Here is a 21,366-nt window from a genome sequence, read left to right as displayed (position 1 = left end):
GACAAGAACTTCTTTTGTTCATTTTATTAATTACAACCTCTACAAACCTTAATCTGTAATAATCTGTGTTTCTTAACAGGGTGTTACAGGTGCGAAGGTAAGGGGCACACAGCCCATGTGTGTCCCTCACACGTGGTAGATGATGAGCTGCAGGGTAAGGAGGTGTATTAGTGGGGACTTATGTTACTGTTAGGGCTATCCAGTGATAAATAATAATAATTGTAATGGGAATAAGTGGAGTACAACTTTGTCTGTACATGAGTGAAGTTCTCTTAATAACAAATGGTGATGGTTTTACCAAAGGTTATCATGTTTAAAGCTTATTGAAGATTAGGACCTCACAAATATTCTGAAAGCTTTTTGCTCACAGTGAATAGAAAACACATTCGAGGGCATGGCAACAATGACCTGTACTGATCCCTAGATTTGAAAAAATTGTTGTCTTGTGGATGACCTAGTTCAAAAGTTAATTTTTAACCCTATAAAGACAAAATATTTTACCTTTTTACAATCTGACCTGTGAGTTTGTGGTTCTTTAGTATTATATAAAACAAACCAATTGTAATTCATTTGTTCTTCAGTGTCACTTTGTATGATTTACCTGCTTTGGATTTGTTCTACCCTAACTCTTCCCATTATATGACCAACTATTAAAATCATTTTTTGACATGCTTACATAGTTTTTGACCATTTATTATCTATTATTTATTATTCGTCTTTCTTCCGACAGGAAATGATCATGGAACGGGAGGAGGCCAAAGCCATGGCCAGAATGTTTTTTACATCTATAATAAGTAACTATTTATTACATAAGTACTTATTATAGATGTAAAAAACATTCTTTTTTATTATGCATTCATTACATTGAATTTCATTCCTATTGTATCTATATATTTAATTTTTTTATACAGTTTAAAGGGGCTGTGTCACGGCAGTCCAGTCATTTTGTTTAATTTTGCCAATTGCTTGCCATCAATCCCTATAGAACTTAAAGTAAGCAAAGAAATTACATGTAAATGAAAAAATCAGGGATCCGAGACAAACAAATATGTTTCCTGAGCATTATTCTTGAAGTTGCAAGCAGCAGGGCTCAACTATGAAAAACTGTTAGGCTGAACAGTTTTCAAAAATCTTAATTTCAATCCGTTTCAATCTTTTTCAGTTTTGCCATCTGTGACATCTGTTGTTTCTGTTATGTTATTTTAACCTTCCTTTAAAGTTTTAAACGTTGATTGTTATGTTTCTCTTAATTTAACGGGCCTTTTGTATTTTCCTAATTTGGCTGAGTTTCGTGACACAGCTCCTTTAATTTTTTACCCTTCTTTTGACACTCCTTTATTTTGAAAAAGTTGTACAATTTTATACAGTAATTAAATTTTTGACACGATTCCTTTATTGCAAAAAATTTTATAAAATTTTATATATTATTGGAAATTTAATTAAAATGCAGCTTTTTAACCTCTGATCAGGCTTTTTTTTCGTTCGGGGAAACACCTTATACATTTCCTTCATGAGTCGTCTGCTGCCCCCTAATTAAGGTATCTACCAATGTTTGTGTTATTGCGTCAAATTTTACTGGACGTTCAAGCCGTTTCCAACAAAGAGGGCTTTTATCAAGATGTGTTTCTCTGCTTTCCATGCAAGACGTGAATTATAAGTTGATGCAACAGTCGTTAGCGAAAACATCGCAGATTTAAAAAATGAAGTATTTAGCAGTGATTGCGAATCTTGCATTATCATTGTTGTGTGGTACATTAGTTCAAAATGTCAAGTGAAACAAAATAATTCCTTTAAATAATAGAAGAGAAATATACTGCAAGTGCTCAAAATTCTGCAGCAACAACTCTTTCATGGTCCTTCATAGGTTTGCATACTTCTGCGCAGTCATACATAGACAACAATTGTGCTTGTTATGAGCAAGAAAGCGTCAAAGAAGAAATGGTCATGGTTGATACAAATTCTTCAAAAGGTCTTGAATTTAAGTAGTTGTCTTGATAAGACCTTCAATTCGGTTGAGGTCCATGAAAACTAGTTGATATCTTTATTAGGTCATCAAAACTCCTTTCAATTCACCGCCTTGTCTAAAACCATTTTTATTCATGAGCAATATCTCACTTCGGTTTCTTACTCTAAAGGCTGTCTCTGTACCTCAGATGCAATTGCAAGTCAAACCCAGTCATTTTCCATAAGTGTTGTATCAGGAAGTAGTATACTTGGTGTAATATGCAATCAACCATGGCTGAAGAAGTAATAATTATACATGACTCCATGACGTGATTTAGCCAATAAGATGTTCAGAAAGGGGCAGTTAAAGAATGCCGATTTATTGAATAAATAGAGGATATTACATGGCAGCACGGAGATATGAAATTTATCTTCGAGTGTTGAAAAATATTTCACCAGTGAGCACAGCAAACGAGTGAAATATTTTCAACACGAGAAGAGAAATTTTGTATCTCCAAGTGGCCATGTAATGTTCTATTATTTATTAATTTTTATTATATAAACACCAATGAAATACCAAACCATTTCACTGAAACAGTTTTATCCCGCGAAAGGCGCGATTTATTATGTAGCCATAGCAACAGTGGTTTTTCACATGTGAAAATAACATGATATTTTGACGTGTGAAGATATCATGTTTTCACGCAAAAGATCACCTGGTATTTCATTGGTGTTTATATAATAATAGAGTGTATCCTCTCAACATCAGTAACAAATAACAACCTGCTCTCATCACAAAATGAAATGTCAATGTTAAATTTTTTTCCCATAATTTTTTACTTGATTCATTTATAAACTACCCAGTCATTCGATGTCATATGAAGCACTACATAGTATTTGTACATGTATGCTTCACACTAAGTTTGTTTTCAATTCCTTGGAAAAGGTTTTTCTGATGTCTCTGACACGATGCGATATGACTTGATAACCAATGCAGATCATTTAGATGTGGCTACCAGAATGTCACCAGTCACCAGCAGGCGACTGAGTAAGTTTGCTCTCTAGTATTTTCGATGGACACACCGCAAATGGAGTAAAATGATCTTCCTTCAAAACAACATGGCGACCAACAGAAATCATACTACTTTGTTGAAAAAGCAAAGTTCCATAAACTGTCTCCCTCAAATGCGTTTCCTCTCAAATTTCGGGTGCGAGATAAATATGTGCTCTGTCAATTGTTGGCATCAGTAAGATTCCAACTCATTGGTTAAAGGAACTATTGGTCAAGTGACCTCTTACCTCCGCAAGTGGCCTATTGTTTTATTCTGTGGAGGAAACCATAACAATCATACCCGCTTTACTAAAGTGAGCACTTGATGTTAACAGAGATTCCGACCTTCCTGTTTTGGATGGAAACCTCGAGTTATCGGTAAATATTTCCTGCATCCATTTTATGTTTATTGTCCTGAAATCTCCCTTTTTTAGTTGGACTATACCGAAACAAACGTTGCCCTTACATGACATAAACGACATTTAAATACGCAGCTCAAAATACATTACGTTATAAGTTTCCTACCTTCTCACACACAGGCCTAAGTGCATCCTTTCCGAGCTTAGAAATAAAACAACTGACAGCCTCCCTGTGAAATGATGTAGGATCTCCAGCTGGCGTAAGGGCGATGCATTTTACAAAAGTCTCAAAAACGCAAGGAGCTGGGCCAAGTCAAAAGAAGGCGGGGAAGGGGGCGGGGAAAGAATGGTGATCGACGATTGGCACACACATCTAGCAGGAACGAACGCCTGGGAGTAAAACGTAAGGCGCCATCTTTATGTCGTTGAATTCCGTGGCGTGTTTTAAGTATTATTTCAAAGAAGACGAGGCCAGTGTAAGATAGAAAAAACCACTGGAGAATGTGTTTTGACTTGATTTATCTTGACGACTACGCGGAAAAATGCGGAACACATTTTGAACATCGTACATCTGCCATGGCTTGGGATAATTCCTTGCATGAAGACCCTAGGCCTACCACTATCCTGCACTATCTAGGTAACAAAAATAAAGCAATACTAATTTGTTATACTTTTTAAGGCTCAGTTTTGTTTTATTAAAGTCTTCAGTCAAATGAAATATTTTTAGCTACTTCTGTTAAAATTAATGAGTGGTCTTGACATTTTTTCTTATGCGCCCGATGGTATTTTCTACAACATAAATGATCATCAAACACGAAATGACTGTATGTCTATTTGTGTCGTTTGGGGTAAGGTAATTTTTACCGTTTGTGTATTAATTATATAGGACCAACTGCGACATCAATCACTCGCTTTATACCAGTGGCTACCGCAGTTCAGGGGGCGAGTTTCATAAATACAATGTAGGTTCATATGTTGCTATTAACCTCTGGTGTTGAAATAAATAGTATCAATGTTAACGAATTCTTCAATTAAGAGCCCGAACATTTAATTGTTAATAGAATAAAATGATGGTTCCAGTTTTACTGTAGCGCTTCAATTATGTTTGAAAGACGAGTTTCTCTCACTACGTGTTAAGTTGATGTTTGGCCAAAACGGTGTTTTGATCACACGGACTGAGTTTATATTTAGGACTTGTTTGTAGTAGCCTGAAATTCATCCGATTGCTTCGAGTCGTTTTCTCCTCTCAACAACATGTTACTGAGGGAGTAATAACGACTCAAAGTAATCGGATGAAATTCAGGCTATGTTGGTAGGGGATTTAACGTCATTTAACTGCGATCTTTATTCTTCATTTATCAAGTAAAATAGTTGACAGAAAAAAAGGTGACACAATTATCATTGTCTGCCAACATGTATTCCTCATCAGTAAGAAAGGAAATTTATAGTATTCCGACACTTAAGTTATATTAGCAGATAGGTCAATCTCTAAGCAACAAGATCAAAGTGAATGCAAAACAATAAAGAAGCATTTGTAATTCTGTTTCAAATTTCTATATTTCATGTAGATTTGAACGTGACTGAGGCAAGTGTGAGGGTTCCCGGTCCCCCACAGCATTTTTAAAGATCATATGGTAGACCTCGCCGCGTTTTAGCCGCTCAGGAAGGCGGAGGTGTCATGAAGGGACCCACCTTCACTCATGTCGCCGGGCTTGAAACAAAAAGGCTACCTTTTGTGACTCTTGTTATAAACAGTTATAATAAAATCAGAAAATAAACATGCAAACTACAAAACTAACTATAAATGACTATATATATTAAAAATAGTAATAATATTAATAAAAGCTATATTTAATCTGCATGATGAATCAGCCTACAGCTGGTATTAACTCATTTGCAGCATAAATAACCTAAAAAAGAAAATCTAGATGTAACTTTTTACACTACAAGCAAAAAACAAGAGTCATAAAACTCATAGCATTGGTGACTGCATTCATCTTATCACGTTAAAACTTAAAAAGGAAGTAAACATCTCCTTTATCCTTATATCTACTGGCATACCATTCTGTGGTCTTAAAGTAAATAATATTGTCAGGGTATATGCTCCATGTATCTCTTGTTCGTATTTTGGACACACAAGATTATGTCCGTTCTCTGTGTATTTTGTATGCAGCTAGCTCTGTTTATCTTGTGCGGATACCACCAATAAACAAGTTCTCCCCATTGACTTTCTTGTATATACCACAGCATTAATTTGCAGAAAGCTGAGTTTCACCTGTGTGATTAGTAACTGGATCAGTCTTTTCAACGTTACTCCGCTTCCATCCCTGCATCAGCTGCTAATCAGTTTATGTTTTCAAATGGTCAGCAGTCATAAACCCAGCTGCTATATATCACATTATTGAATTAATCCAAAATGTATACAACAGCTTCCACTATTTGGGTGAGAGGTTTATTGTTATGGTGTAAAATATTCCAATTTTGCAAGGTAAGTATTCTGTTGATTAAGTCGTCAATATGGTTTTCTGTGATGTTGTGATGTAAAGGGAACAGGACAGAGACGGTGTTGGGATATTGATAAGCATTTGCCTTTTGGAGGATGATAATATTCTTGTAGGACTTGGTGATGTTCTCTCTGTAAAGTACCCTCCAGAATAGTGGGAGAAGCCAAAGAGGATGATTCAGTGTGTCATCATCATAACTATTAACAGTTGACTTATCATTTAAACATGGTGGAAGATCATTTTGTAAATCCATGAACAATAACACTGCAAGAATTGAGCCTTATGGAATGCCATCGCTAAAGACTGGGATATTGACAATGACCATCGATACTGTTTTCCATCAAGGGGAGATTAATTTATCCATAGTACCAAAGAATGCACACAAGAAAATAATGAATTCATGATTTTCATATACTGGAACTGCAGAATGTAGATAATTGCAGAGAATATATCCTCAGAGTTATGATGCAACCTTTGCCGTAATTTGTGAAAAGAAAGCCTGTTTTAAGTAGTTAGCCATTCATGTGGTCATTCCCCAATTGCCACAGTAGGTTCTGATTTCAGTATGTATATACTTCTATATACTTCTCAATTATGAGTTTTTGAAACTGTGGCCACGCACATAATCTATGTAATGTCTATAGCGTCCAAGCTGCTGAAATGAAACTGTTATCGATACAGTACATACTTGATTAATCTTGGTAATGATGATGACATACCTGGAGCACCAGCCATTAGAATTTCTGTAGTAATACCATTGGGACTGGTCACTTTGAGCAAAGGCATAGACTTCATGATTTTTCACTTGAAGCTGTTTATGTGGGGATAACCACTGTATGCTTAGTATATATGTGATCATAGTTTACGAAATTAGGAGTCGAGGATGATGAATGCTAAAGATTGTTTATGGAATCAGCAGTTCAGGAGAATAAATCCAGAAGATCATCTGCTTGATGAACAGGTACAATGTGCTGAAAAACTTACTGTTAAGTTGTGAGCAATTAATTTCTCTGTAGTTGTTATCATAATCTTTTTTAACCTCAATAAGTCGTTGGTATTCTTTACATTTACCATACCTAGCTATTGATTAGTTACAAGAACGATCACATACAATTTTTAACAACAGGGCCCAGTTATTCGAAGGCCGATTAGCGCTTAACCCAGGGTTAAATGTAACCCAGGTTTCTTTTTCTTTGTTCAAAAGCATTTTCTTGGAGAGTTTTCTCTGTTATTCTTAAGAGCATTCAATCATCAACTTGTCGATAAAAAGAATTAAATTGAATTTACTTTTTAAGCTTTCACATCTGAATTCAAATTTCGCACTAACCCTAGCTTACCTTAACCCAGCTTTGAACAACCTGGCCCTGGTGTTTACAATATTCATCTATTACTAATGACTGATACTTAACTTTACTATATTTTGTTAATTAAATACTGACCCTGTTGTAGAAGCAAGGTGTAAACTAGCAAATTGAAACCCCCCTCAGACATTTCTCTCGCATGTACATGTAATAAATTAAAATGAAATGTTTATAACAGAAAAATACACCATGCAAGTAAAAGGGGAAAAAATATATGACTGTGTTTGACCGTTGTACAAAATGAAGCTTATAATTTTATTTCAATGGACCATTTTACAGTTGCAGGTGAAAACAAGGTTGGAGTCTACCTTGTATTGGTATACCCTTGCTGCTTATTATGTTGGTTTTCTGCAAACTAGTATTTTTAAGCATAATTTCCATAAGAAAAGGAAGCAGGTTTGTATCAAAACACGGTCAAACTCACCTTAATTCTCATTCACTGGAAGACTACTGGTTATTAAGCCCACAACTGTAATATGGTGTATTTGGATTTTGACTACCTTTGGCAGTGAACATATAAACAAAACACCATAGCACTATTTTAATTATTGAGGGAATGGCACTACAATGAGGGAATGGCACTACAATGAAGTTTAATAATAGTACAGTAAAAACCAAAATGCATGTAAAAGTAGTGGTTTACTTAAAAAACCCTCCCTTCTAGTAGAAATGGTTCATTTTAAAAAAAACAAAAACACCAGAATCTACACGTTTTAACTCAAAAAAGACAAAGCACGTTATTATATGATTAACTTTCCAACCAGAGAGAACTAAGGATTTTAGGAGCAAACACATTAATTATTTTTCTGGTGCTTGAAGACTACATCTCTTTAATAAAATGGATCTAATTAATTTAATTAAATCTACTGCATGTATGCGTAAATATTGCCAATAACCATCGAAAGTACAAAAAACCTTTTTTGGCATACTGTCAACTCCCTTTATAGGGGAAAATGTAGGCGGCTTGAGTTAGTGTCCTCATTAGTGAGAGTCTGTATCAGTGGGAGTTAATTATAGTCAAACTTCTGTAATTTATTTTTGCTTGGGATTAAGCTACTGTCCGTATCATCAAGGTCTCAGTTTTGAGTTATAGCGAGGTGTCCACAAGGCAAGAGTTCACTGTATTTCCAAAAGTAGGTTCATCAAACATGCAGGTTTTACTGTAAGTTAAATAGAGTAAGCAGATTTAACAAAACAATATTACTACAATGAAATTATTCCAAGCACTTACTTTTTGCCTGAAGAAATGGCTCTTTCAGCTTTTGGAGTAATAACCCATTCAACACAAGCCCTTAGCTCAACATCAATTTAAGAGCATGTATATTTGTTAGGCCTCGCCACATAGTAGACCCTTGTCCACACAAGTTGATTACAGCAACGGCCTGTTCATTTTTTATGCATGGCCACACAGGCCCTCAGCCACACAGGCTGATTACAGCATAACAACACTTTTATTTGTTACCCATGGCCACAAAGGCCCTCAGCCACACAGGCTGATTACAGCATAATAACACTTTTATTTGTTATGCATGGCCCCAAAGGCCCTCAGCCACATAGGCTGATTATACAGCATAACAGCACTTTTATTATTTTGTTATGCATGGCCACAAAAGCCCTCTGCCACACAGGCTGATTACAGCATAACTGCACTGTTATTGGCCGTGCTTGGATATCATTCATTACAACATAGGCATTAGGGCAAATGTCTTGAAGATAAATTATGATTGCAAACAAGACACCACCATGCTAAGGCCTTTATCTCTGAAACAATTATTACATTTGTCGACAGTAGACCACACGTTTCAATGACAATCTTGAGACTGAGCCCACTCTACGAGTCTGAGAAATGTTTCCTCCCTATATGCTGGGGCTAACACCCTTCTCTGTCAACTCTGAGTTGCTAAGACATGCAGTCTCTCAATCTCCACTGCTCTAGCTCTTGTAGTTGGAGTGTCCACAGGTCTGAATCTGTCATTGTTTATCAGAACATCCTCATGAAAAGCAAAACCAGGATCTCTTCCTTCCCCACCTGCCGATTTTCCTCTTGACAATGCCACAAATAGAGCTCCTGGGTTTCTGAGTTCAAAGCCATGGTCCCCAGGGTGAACCCTACATACCTGAATGCTTCTCCGGTGCCCACAGTCATCCCTTGGCATTTGTGGATTGTTGTTCCCCATGCCAGTCGCAATGGAACCTGCAGACGCTTGCATCGGCATGCGCATTCAGTGGAACGACTTACCGGTACAATTGGTACAACTGTCGGATCTTCATTAATGTATGGTGGCCCCCTGTATCCTGGAAACCTCACCAGAACCACATCAGGTAGAGGAGCAGGATCATCAGTAGGTCTGCGGCCATCTTTGTACACAATATCTACGACTGTGCCTACTGCCCCATTGTACAAACCCCAATCAGCCTTTAAGTTAACCACCAGCATGACTTTGCTGTCACGGCAAAGATACAGTAGAGGTAACAATCCTCCCGCCTTATTACTGTCGGCCTTCACTGCAAGTCCGCCATTGTCAACTGCCTTGATCTTTGCCACTGGGTGGTTTGGCTGTCTGTTACACTCAAGCAGCTTTGTTTTATTACGCTGCCATTCAAGACGGTGCGTAGGAAATACATACAGTCCTTGCTCATCCATCCTAGCAAGGAGTTCTGGGCCATGCGACATGCGGAGATTGTGCCATTGAAACTGTTGTAGCCAGTGGATTTGCTGGGGTGTTGTCGTATAATTTCTTAGTGACATCAGCATGTCTCTCAGCTGTTGTTCATATTCATTGTGCCGTATAATCTGAGTAAGCTCAACAGCACTATCAAACATTGTCCAAACCAAGCGACCGTGGTTAGATGGTGCACTACAACAATCTGAGGTGTACACGGGGGTGTCACACACAGGAGGAAGCTGAACATCATCTCCCATAAACACTGCCACAGGAATCCCTCTCCATAACTCATCTGCATTGGTTCCTTTTTTCACTGCATAACGTGCATGCTGTTCCATCCAGCCCATTGTTGTACGTCCAAACATTGATCGCTCATCACCAACCAGGACTTTCAGATTTTCGCACTTTTTCTGAATTTTCTCTAGTAAGGGACCTGTAGGTACAGTCAACTCATTGCCAGACCTTCCACCTGTTGGTACTTCAAGAAAACTGTGAGCTGTACTGCCGTGAACAAGATAGGCAGCATTCCCCGTTTGAGTTATCACCTGTATTGCATCATTGGCTTCAAAAACTTGCCGCACTAACCTCTGGAGACACTTGATGACATACGACTTTCCTGTACCAGCAGTTCCAGAGACAACAAGCCGCAGTGGATGGTAATATTCAGTGTTTTCAACAAAGTTGTACAGGGCAAGCAAAACTAGACTCACTATGGCTTTCTGATTTTCATTTAGAGATAATGGACACACCTGAGGTAAATCAAGGTCTGCACTTTCTGTCTGCTGTTCATCATCTGCTTTAATACTTTCTTGAAGCCATTTTGTTGGGTCTTCTCCTTCAGGAAGAGTGATACGGGTACGAGTCAAAGTAACTCACTACTACATGAGTATTTTCTTGTACTGCCTTGAAGCGGGCATTGCTATCTTCAGCAAGGTTGACTTCTTCGCCTTTGGTCTGCAAGATGTACTCTTCCAGTAGCCTTCTAAGAGGAGGAAAGTATAACTCGGCACAGCTTCCAGTCATGAAAAATGAAAGGCAACCCACCCTTCTCATTGACCATGAACTCCACAAGGGCACGAAGCTCTCTGCGTCTCTGGTGCCAGTACTGAGCTGTACCACGCAGATTTGCGCCAAAATACAACAACTTGTCGGTAAAAGTGTCACCTCTCGCAAGTCGCTCTTGCAGGTCTGTAACAGTTATGTGTGGGTCACCAAGTTGCTGATCAACAAAGAACCGGCTCTGCTCCAGGGCACGCTTCCTCATGATCATATTGTGGACAACAAACTTCCAGACTTTATGCCTCGCAAACCTTCCGTCTTGGTACCACAGCAGGTGCTCTGCCCAGTTATGCAGTGTGGGACACATCATCGGATGGTTTATGTGGAAATCACCCTTTCCATGGGGAAACAAGCAAGGAAATGCCATCGTAAAAAAGTAGGGAGTGGTAAACTCTGATGCTGGTGTTGTGCCCGTGGTCAGCCAAGGGATCACTGGTCATTGCACATTTCCTTGTGCTTCTACAGCTTCACCTTCCGGAGGTTCAGAAACAACTTCATTTATGGCTGCTTCTACTTGTGCTTGCACATTCACTCCAGGCTCAGGAAGAATAATTCCAGAGACTGTTGAGTCATCAGTGCTGTCTGTTTCCCCAACATCCAATTGTTGTGGTGCAGGGCCTTGGTCATCAATGCGTTCTGTTTCAGAGAACTAAACAGTCCTCAAATTTGGCATTTCACCATCTTCTGGTAAATTCTCTATGCGAGCGCCATCAATAACAACATCACCATAAGCAGGATTGTTGTCCTTGAGCCAACGAAGAGCTCCTTCAACACGGTGTCTTCTAACCCTGAAGTCCTTCTGGGTATCATCTTTTCCTTGTCTTCTCACGCGTATGATATCCACCTATGCTGGTAGGCGTGGAAGAATAGTGGCTGGTTCTTGCACAGCCTGTGGGAAAGCAATGCAATGTCCCTTTGAGGCAATACCTCCATGCTTCAGCAGGTGTACATGCACAGTAGGTGCTAGCCTGGCTATCAGCATCTGTTCAGCATCTGACATGTTAGACAAAATCTCAGGAACAGCCATTGGATCCATGTTATTCTCACCAGACCAAACTTTTGGCACCTTCTTATCTCTTCTGCAGCGAGTACACGTTTCTCGTGCCCTTGCACTCCAGTCGCCTTTCCTTGCAGACCTCACAAAAAAAGAATGCATAAGTCATCTGCTCCACCTCAAATGCACGAATAGCACTGTATGCATTATCTTCTTGCTGACTTGACCCTGCAGGTGGAGGAGGCAGTATATCTCTAACAGCTTCACGCAACCTTTTCTCTTGTTCTGATATTCTTCTTTGGTTTCGCCGCTGTCTTTTTCTCCTGTCATCCTCCGTTTCCACTTCACCAGGCTTTGCAAACTCATAGTCCACACCAACTGCCCTTGCTGTAGCAATAAGGCGGTCATCTTCTAGGTGGCTACTATTATATTTACTTCTGGGAGAGGTTGCTGTGTTTCCTGCACGTTGCTTGCTCCCTCAGTTGGGGCATTTTCTACTACAAGGGTGTCCCTTTCCATCTCTTCTCCTAGTAAATGAATTATCTGTATTTACCAACTACACAATATAAGCTAAGTGGCACTAGTGGACTCTATTTTTAGCATGCCTGAGGGATAAGTGAAGTTGTTTGGGGTATTCAATTACAGGAGAAGAATTAATAGAATTGTGACTCTTGGGCTATGCAGGCCACAGCCTGCCTACCTAATGGTGCTTATGTTACTGATTTCAGAACCTGATTTAAAAAAGGAAATACACAATATTTTTTCCAAACCTTAGATAAAAGAACAAGGCTTGGAAATCGTTTTCTAAGTGGTGATAACTACTGACTGAGATTTCATAAATCAGTCATCAGTCTTGTGATGTAATGTATAGATCTTGACTATCACATGCTTTACTAACATTACCTCATTTTATAAAGAAAACTGCTACAAATTGTTCTTGTAGAAAGGAGCTTCATGCTGTGCTACAACTATTTTGAAGCTATTCTCACCATAGAGCTATCCTATGTTATCATTTGTTTCCCCTTTTCTTGTTCATTTATATTCTACAAAATACTTAACTCCATTCACACCAAAGCTTAAACAAAGTTGTTTATTAAAACAAAGTTAAAATTGTTTGCTTTATAATAGCTGCTTATAACTGACTAAGTTTCTTGCAAATTAACAGAATGGTTGAAGGTCATTGTTTTGAATCCTGTGTGAGAATCTGAGGTCCAATTTTCTGTGTCTGTTTTTCATTTTAATACATGTTTTGTTGGTGTGAATGCCGGTAGCGTGTGAATGGGGCATGAGTGTTTGCATAAGTAGTCACTCGCCATTGAGTTGAATTTGCGTTTTTCAAAAAATATCAAAACTGAATGAGCCCTTTAAAGGGCAAATGCAGTTTGAGCTTTTTGAAAAACACATGAGTGCAAATAAAATCCACATTGCGTGAGAAAAGTCATATGATTACTTTTTAATAATATACATGAAATAATTTACATGTACTTTCCTGCCTTTGTATGCTTTAATTTTGCAACATACTTAGTTGTTTCGCTTTTATTTTAGCATCTCAAAATCAAGGAACTGAATTGTTTATCCCTAGTTATGGACAGGTGTATCCTTTCTCTTTCAATGCGTGTCCATAGCTGTCCTAATAATTAATTTTCAGACCATTTTGGGCTCATAGTTGCCCACTTGTTTGTTTTTATTACTCATGAGTCTTGGTGTAGAAGGACTCGACTAAGCAGTTTGTAGGAGTTGGCATGCTAGAAACTCTCAATTCCTTTGTCTTTGTACAATAGCTTCAGACATGAAATCAATATATGGTCCTGTTTACAACGTTTATATTTGGTTTTTGTTTTCAATTGTTCAATAGTATTTTGTCGTAACAGAACTAAATTTTGCTTTGTATGCCAGCTATTTTTCCACTCGTCAAGTTACCTGCCTGGCTTCCCACAGGGTGACCAGCAGATATTGGCACCTGATTGGTTGTGATATATTTCTATTGTTTATTAGCTAATCACATTTTTTCATTATCTGAGAAAATTTTTTTTTATTCTTTTTGCATAATTTTTCCTCATTTTTGCACTGTGTTTACTAAAATTTGCACTGCTCTAAGACAATCACTTTCAACAAATTGTTCCATGTATATTATTATCTTTCACAATAAATATCATCTTCTGTCATCAATAATTATTATATCAGTACCTGCTGAATGACTTTGCTCTTGTTCACCGAGCAGAGAGCATTCTATGCTACATTCAACTTGGACGACCTCACTTTCATGTTCTTCCAAGGCTAAGAAGATAAGATTTTAAAAATCTTTAGTTTATAATAATAATCAATGATATTTTCATCGCGAAATTCAATATTTCCCCCATCTCACAATAATGAATACACACACCTTATTCGATGGTTTAGCATATAATACGTGCAGATATTTTGCGAGTTGCGTAGTATTTTTCTGAGCCCCACAGGGGCGAGGAAAAATACGAGCAATGAACAAAATGCCCACTCGAATAATTATATGCTAAACCATCAAATAAAAGGTTTATTATTCCACCACCAAAAAATTGTTCTTTTGTGAAAGGCTTCTATTTTTTTGGTAAGAGTATTAAAAAACATCCTGATTCCCTCTGTGAGAATAACAATAACAATGAGCTAAATGTTTGTGCGTATTATATGGTAAACTATTGAATGAGAGGTTAATTATTCTACCTACTGCAAAAAAATGTTATTTTGGCTTCTATTTTCTATTTCCCGCTGCTCGTCAGTAAAATTTTGCCTCCTTTCTCTGGCTCTCTGCCGCTCTCGCTCTCGTTGAGCTTGGCTTGCTTGCCGCCTACTTTCTCGTTTTCTTTGCCTCTCTCTATCTCTATATTCCAAACTAGAAAACATAGTTGATAAAATATGTAGAAAATACGAATGTAAAAGCAATTTCCGTCAACCGATACGAAAAATTTCTCTTGTTCTGAGTTGATTTCGCTGGGCTAAGTTGTTTTTACTTCACAAAACGCAGGTGGCCATTTGTTTTCGCGCCAAAACAAAACTTATTATCCACACAGACTACCCAAAATTCATTGGTATGCCTGCGGTGCGGACGGACGGCGGGCGGTCGCTGTACGGTCACGTGATTACCAAATTTTCAGGGATGGGTAGATTCCCTTAGAGATGGGGCTCCACCCACGCACGCTTTGCGCGCACGTGGAGCTCCGCTAATAATCAAGTAAAAAGAAAACTTGAATCCGGTATGTGTTAATTTTTATTTCCTTAATTGTACAGACTTGTAAAATGTATTGCATCTATGAAGATCTCAGCTGCAGTATCTTCTACGCCTTCGGTGACACCGGCAGCAAAAGCAGCTGAGTGGACGATGGGGTGAAGGCCTTCGGACTGTAGCTCTGGGGAGGAGGATGTTGTTGAAAGCATGGCAGAGTCCGCCATATCAGAATTCAATGCCACCATGGTGAAGCTTAATGAGGTTTCTACTACTAGACAGGTCAGTTCCTTAACGTTTCAAAGAAGTGTGCATCGATAAGGCTACTGAAGGCTGTAGCCTCGTGTGTGAGATTATAGCGCCAAAGGCTGCACAGGAGCTACTTCAGTCCTGTTGTATTCCTGATACAAAGGCAGACTATGAGGATCTTGTACCACTGATGCAAGCCTACAACGCTGCTAAGACAAGAAATGTGAAGACTCAAAATCTGAGCCTTTATGCCTATAGATATCCAGCGAGGACGCTTCAGAGGATCCACGAACCATTTGCGAAGCTAACATCATGGCAAATCAAACGCGCTAGAGCTCACGCAAGGGAATGCAGTCCAGGCTCCTTAGTAGAAAAGCCGCCTTCTCATAGGGTTCGACTTCTCCCAGCGAAACTTGACCATTTCTTAGACTTTGTTAACCGGCCATACTTTTATCAAGATGTTGCATTTGGTACAAGGAAACTGAAACTTAAAAGCGGCGAGAAACTCACAATGCCAAACATCATACGTAAAGTAACAAGAGCAACAATGATCAGGCAATATCTGAAGTTCTGTGAAGAAGAACAATACGAACCCCTAAGTCGCGTGAGTCTATTTCATGTTCTAGAAGTACGGGAGGCCTCACAACAGAAATCCTTGAATGGTTTAGACAACACAGCTGCCGATGGGTCAGCGGCGTTTGAGCACCTACAACAAATAGTGGAGGAGCTTGGTCATATTGGCCTGGAGAAGAGCTTGGCAGATGATATAAGTAGATCTCTTCGTGACGGTAAGAAGTATTTGAAAACAGAATATCAGAAGATTTGCAAAGATAATGAGAGCTCATGTCCAGATCATTGCCGTAAGTTGGGTCTAAGTGACCCAAATGATCCAAATTTTCAAGAGAAATGTACACATGAACATACTCTTAGCTGCCCTCAATGTGATGACATCACTTCCTGTTTGCATAAATTGCAACAAACCGTCAATGACAGTGAAAGCTTACGCTTTTACAGCAAAGAACAGAAAGAAGACTTCCTGTATGACATCGAGAAAGCTTTGGATGCTATTGTACAGTGGAAAGCCCACATTATGAGAACTGTAAACCAGGAATGTGCGAAACAAGATATACTGGCAGAGCTTGATCAGAATTCGTGCCTTCTAGTAATGGATTGGGCTATGAAGTTCTTGCAGCTTCGTTACAGAGAAAAACAAACTGATTGGTATGGCAAGAGAGGGCTCAGCTGGCACATCACTAATGTCGTGACCAAAGACATGTCCAGCGCAACTGAGGTTATCTCTTACACGCACCTTTTTGATCAGTGTACACAGGATTGGTTCTCAGTAGCTTCAATTCTAGAGGACCTTCTGACAAAACTAAAAGCCAGAAATCCTCTCATCCAAAGAGCATATTTAAAGTCAGATGAGGCTGGTTGTTATCATAACAGCTCCTTGATTGCTGCTGTAAGAGATATCGCCAAGAGAGTTGGTGTTACAGTACATAGTTATCATTACTCACAGCCACAGTCTGGAAAGGATATTTGTGATCGTATCCTGTGTCCACTGAAGTCCTCCATCCGTATGTACTGCAACGAAGGTCATGATGTTTTAACTGCTGCAGACATGAGAGATGCCTTAATACAACACCCAGTAAAAGGAACATCTGCCACGGTCTGTGTAGTCAACGAGTCGAGAAAGACTCTTTCGGTAAAAACGATGGAGCAGTTCAGCAGCTTTCATAACTTTGAATATGAAGCTGATGGTCTTAGAGTGTGGAAATGCAATGGTATAGGCGATGGAAATAAATTCCATATGAAATGCTTTATGTCACCAATCAGGTTCCAACCGTTCTCCAAACAGTGGAATCCCAAGAATTCTATGTACCACTTGGAAAACGAGAGGTAAAACCCAGTTCAGAAGCTAGCAAGAGTACTGAGAGTAGTACACCACTGTTTGACTGTTCAAAGCTCCATTGCAACGAGGCCTTTGAATCCTTTGCGCAGTTAGAGCTGCATCTTGATGTCGGTAAACATACTGCCAGCAGGTTAAACCAGTATGATGTCATCAGAAGGGACTGGGCACTGAAATTCTCATCTGTAGATAACCCCGCTGACACTGAAATGTATTCAGTGCCTTCCGGGGGACCGCCAACGTTTTCAGAAGTCACTTCAAGCAAATCATCTCTGCAAACAGGTTTGGCCTTAAGCAAACCGAGAAGTAGCGTTAGATTTTCGCCAAAGGTCAAAGAATACCTAACAGCACGTTTCACAATAGGAGAAAGAACAGGGCGCAAGGCTGACCCCGGCCAGGTTGCAGCAGACATGCGAAATGCAAAAAATGAGTCTAATGAACGCCTGTTTACTAGATCTGAGTGGCTTTCAAAGAACCAAGTTCAGAGCTTTTTTTGGCGGATGGCAGCAGCACGTCGTAAAGAGCAGGGTGTTGTCGGCTTGTCAACGGAAAAGGAGGAAGACATACAGTGCTTGCAGGAATATTCAGAAAGAGAGGATCTGATTAACACAGTAAATGAAGAAATTAACGTCGCACATCCTATCTGTTTTGACAGTTATGACCTATGTGAGCGTTATCATAGCAACACGCTCCAAGAATTCAATGTAGCCATGCTTAGGAGTATCTGCAACCATTTTGAGATTCCTGTGAAACTGAGGGACAAAAAGAAATTCCTCTTCCTGACAGTCATGATAAGTGATTGCGAGTGTGTGTCTCACTAAAGCAATGTAAAGCGTTTCCTTAAATTCCTACCTGTTGTGTTGTGCTGTCGTAAGCAGGGTTACGTAAGTCAAATTAAAGGGAACTTAGCAAAAGCAGTATTTTTACACATGGTGACGTTATTTCCATGTTTTGGAAACTTATTCTATCTTCAGTTGTAGAAGTTTGTAACAATTTAAATATCTTCAGTTGTAGAAGTAGTTACAATAGGCCATTCACAGTTGAGGGCTTTGTGTCCAAGCCTTTGAGTGAACGTGAGGCTGAGGTTGACATTGTCCTGATAGAAACATCCTCTCTTTTCTAATGTAAATTTTGCTTAAAAACACTAGTTAGCATAAAACCACACGATTTACATATCGCGACGCCGCCACTGGTTACCGTGTGAAATGTGAAACCAGTGGTGGCGTCGCAAAATGTCAGCTGTTTTCTCAGGCTAGCCATTTTCAAGGTATTCTGCAACAGTCAACGGCAAAATTATAAAGTATAATGTTTTGTGAGTTGAGGAAGCTTGGCAGGCGATAGTCGTTACAAATTAGTGAAAAACAGCACCCAAGTGAACACGTGATTTACTGTATTTTGAATAACTCCTAACAACCAACTTCTTTAACTTATCATTCCTTGTAACACTTAAAAACGTCGTTCTTTTATACGTTATGGGTTTATTTACAGTATCAGTTGTTAAAACAATATTTTCGTAAGCACGCCTTTCGCGTAATTAAATTCCGTTGATGAATGCACTATTCGGGGGTGAATTTCATGCCTTGTTTTCCTAGTTCCAAGATTCCATATTTCCGCTAGGAATCCTTTTTTGGTCAAAACACTGAACACGTGACCTTTTTATTATAGAGAGAGTTCCAAGGAACTGTTATCTGAATTTGAAACAATCAAATCCTTATTTACGTTTCCAAAAAGGAACGTCGATTTGTTTCTTCTCTGATCCTCAAGCAAACTAGCTATCAACGGATGTTTTACCGTTAATTACCGAGAAACGTTAGACGTGACCATGGATTTGCGCCTGTTTCAGTATTCAAGCCGTTTTGGAATCTGCAAGGAATTCTACTTTAGGCAAACGACAGCTATTTTCAAGGCAGTTTTAACCGGATTCTGATGAAATCAAGATTCCTTCGGATCAGAATATGGCTCAGTTTGTAGGTAAGCCGTCCTTTTCATAAAATTTTCTTGAGATGGATTCATTATTTCACACAGTATTAATGGACGACAAATCGCTCAATGTTGACATGTTCGTTAATTCAAACCGTCATAACTTTTGAAATACTGAAATCATACACGGATTCTTGTAAATTCTTGTCAATTAAGGAGCAATCTTTTCGGCTCTATAGTCTAGAATAATCAACTTTGTCCCAAAAAGTAGAAATATGCTTCTAAACTAAGGCCATTTTTGGCTGTCTGTTCGATGGCATTTTATAGGGGTCATATTTTGGTTGATTTCATCTTTCTGGGTATGTTTACGGAGAAATACTTAATATCTAGAAAAACTGAAGACATTTATCAGTAAATAGGTGTTAAATTTATTTCGAGATGTTGCGAATAAAAAATTTTACAGCGCTCCAAAAAATGCCCAATTTTTAATTTTTGGGCCCCGCAATATGGCCATGGCGGGCAAAAAAAATTTGTGCTTCTTAGCGCGGCCAGAAAATAACTTTGAATCAAGGCAAACCTATTTTAGTTATAGTCCCAATAAAGGCTTTCATCCACCAGAGATTCAGGAAAAATTATTTTTCACGCGCAATTGAGTGGGCGGTTTTTACTAAGACTGCCTCTTAAATGTCAACATTATTGGCTGAACTTGTTAAATAAGGGTGCAGACTTTGTCCAAGTGTATTGTTACGACTTCAGTAAAGCTTTCAATTTTGTTTCCCATCAGATTGTCTGTAATAAGCTCAAGTCATATAATATCGACCCTCATATTCTTAATTGGACAATTAACTTTCTGAGTGGTCATAAACAGAGAGTTGAAGTCGATGGTTTTTACCACAAATTGACAGAGGCGGTCACGCTCCAAGTCCAATTTTTATGCTCTGATTGGTCAAAATTTCACAGGTGAGTTTATGTGGAAAAATTATGCAGCATCTTGAAAGTAGTTTACTTTGACAGCTGAAGCTGACAGAGTTTTGTGTCAACTTGTGATGTTTTTAACTGTCTTTTTCTTCTGGAGGTACAAAATGAAATACAGCTGCTATCAAGAGTCTTCTGTTATTCATGGCTGGTTTGTTTACTGGGTTTTGGTTGAGAAATGCATCGCTTCTCAAAATTCGGTAATTCGATTTCGGATGGCATCGTTTTCGTTTTTCACCTTGCTTAATGCGTAAGAGGGTTTAAAAGTCTTAAGCAACTGTGGCCTCCCTTGATAGCTTTCAGGAACTGAATCTCGAATGGTAAGCCTAAGTAATTATTGTATTTGATGTTTGTGTTTCATGAAGTCTTGCACAGTTCACGCTGACAGTTTATGCGGCAAGTTTATGCACGTTTGCAGGATTTGAGTCAATGATCTGACCTAGTATCTATGGTTGCTGAAATGTAGCAAAATTCGATAAAAATTATTTTCATTCGATAAAAATATATTTTCATTCGATAAAAATATATTTGCATTCGATAAAAATTATTTTCATTCGATAAAAATATATTTTCATTCGATAAAAATATTCTTATGCGATAAAAATATATTTTCATTAGATAAAATATATATTTCCATTCAATAAAATATATTTTCATTTGACACAAAAAAAATGTTTTTATTCAATAAAAATAATTTTCATTTGATATAATGTTTTCATTCGATAAAATATATTGCCATTCAATGGAATATTTTCATAGGGTAAAAATATTTTCATTCGATAAAAAATATATTTTTATCCCAGAATGTCACGTGGTACTTGTTAGGCCTGGTCGCATAGGACCGATTCGCGCCAAAAATGGTTCGCCTGCCCTAGCCCGGTCTGTTTTGCTGTTGCACTCTGTCGCAGCTTTTTCACAGCTTCACTCAGCTTCACGAAAATGGATTTGAACCGGTCAATAATTCGTTCCGAGGTGAGACAAGCGTTGGAGGAGTATATGCAGTCGAATACCAATAGATCTGCAAATGCAGGGGAAACAGGAAGACTGGAAGGTAGTCGTAAATTAATTTTTTTCAGTGTACCGCCTTGCTTATGCTTTCTTTAAATGTATGAACAGACGAGAGCAGATCTCAAATCGAATTATTTTAGACGTAAACTTGTTATTTACAGCTTCCCCACA

Source organism: Porites lutea, chromosome 3 (genome assembly GCF_958299795.1).
Source record: "Porites lutea chromosome 3, jaPorLute2.1, whole genome shotgun sequence".
In the NCBI taxonomy this organism is placed as follows: domain Eukaryota; kingdom Metazoa; phylum Cnidaria; class Anthozoa; order Scleractinia; family Poritidae; genus Porites; species Porites lutea.
This window is presented reverse-complemented; position numbering follows the sequence as displayed.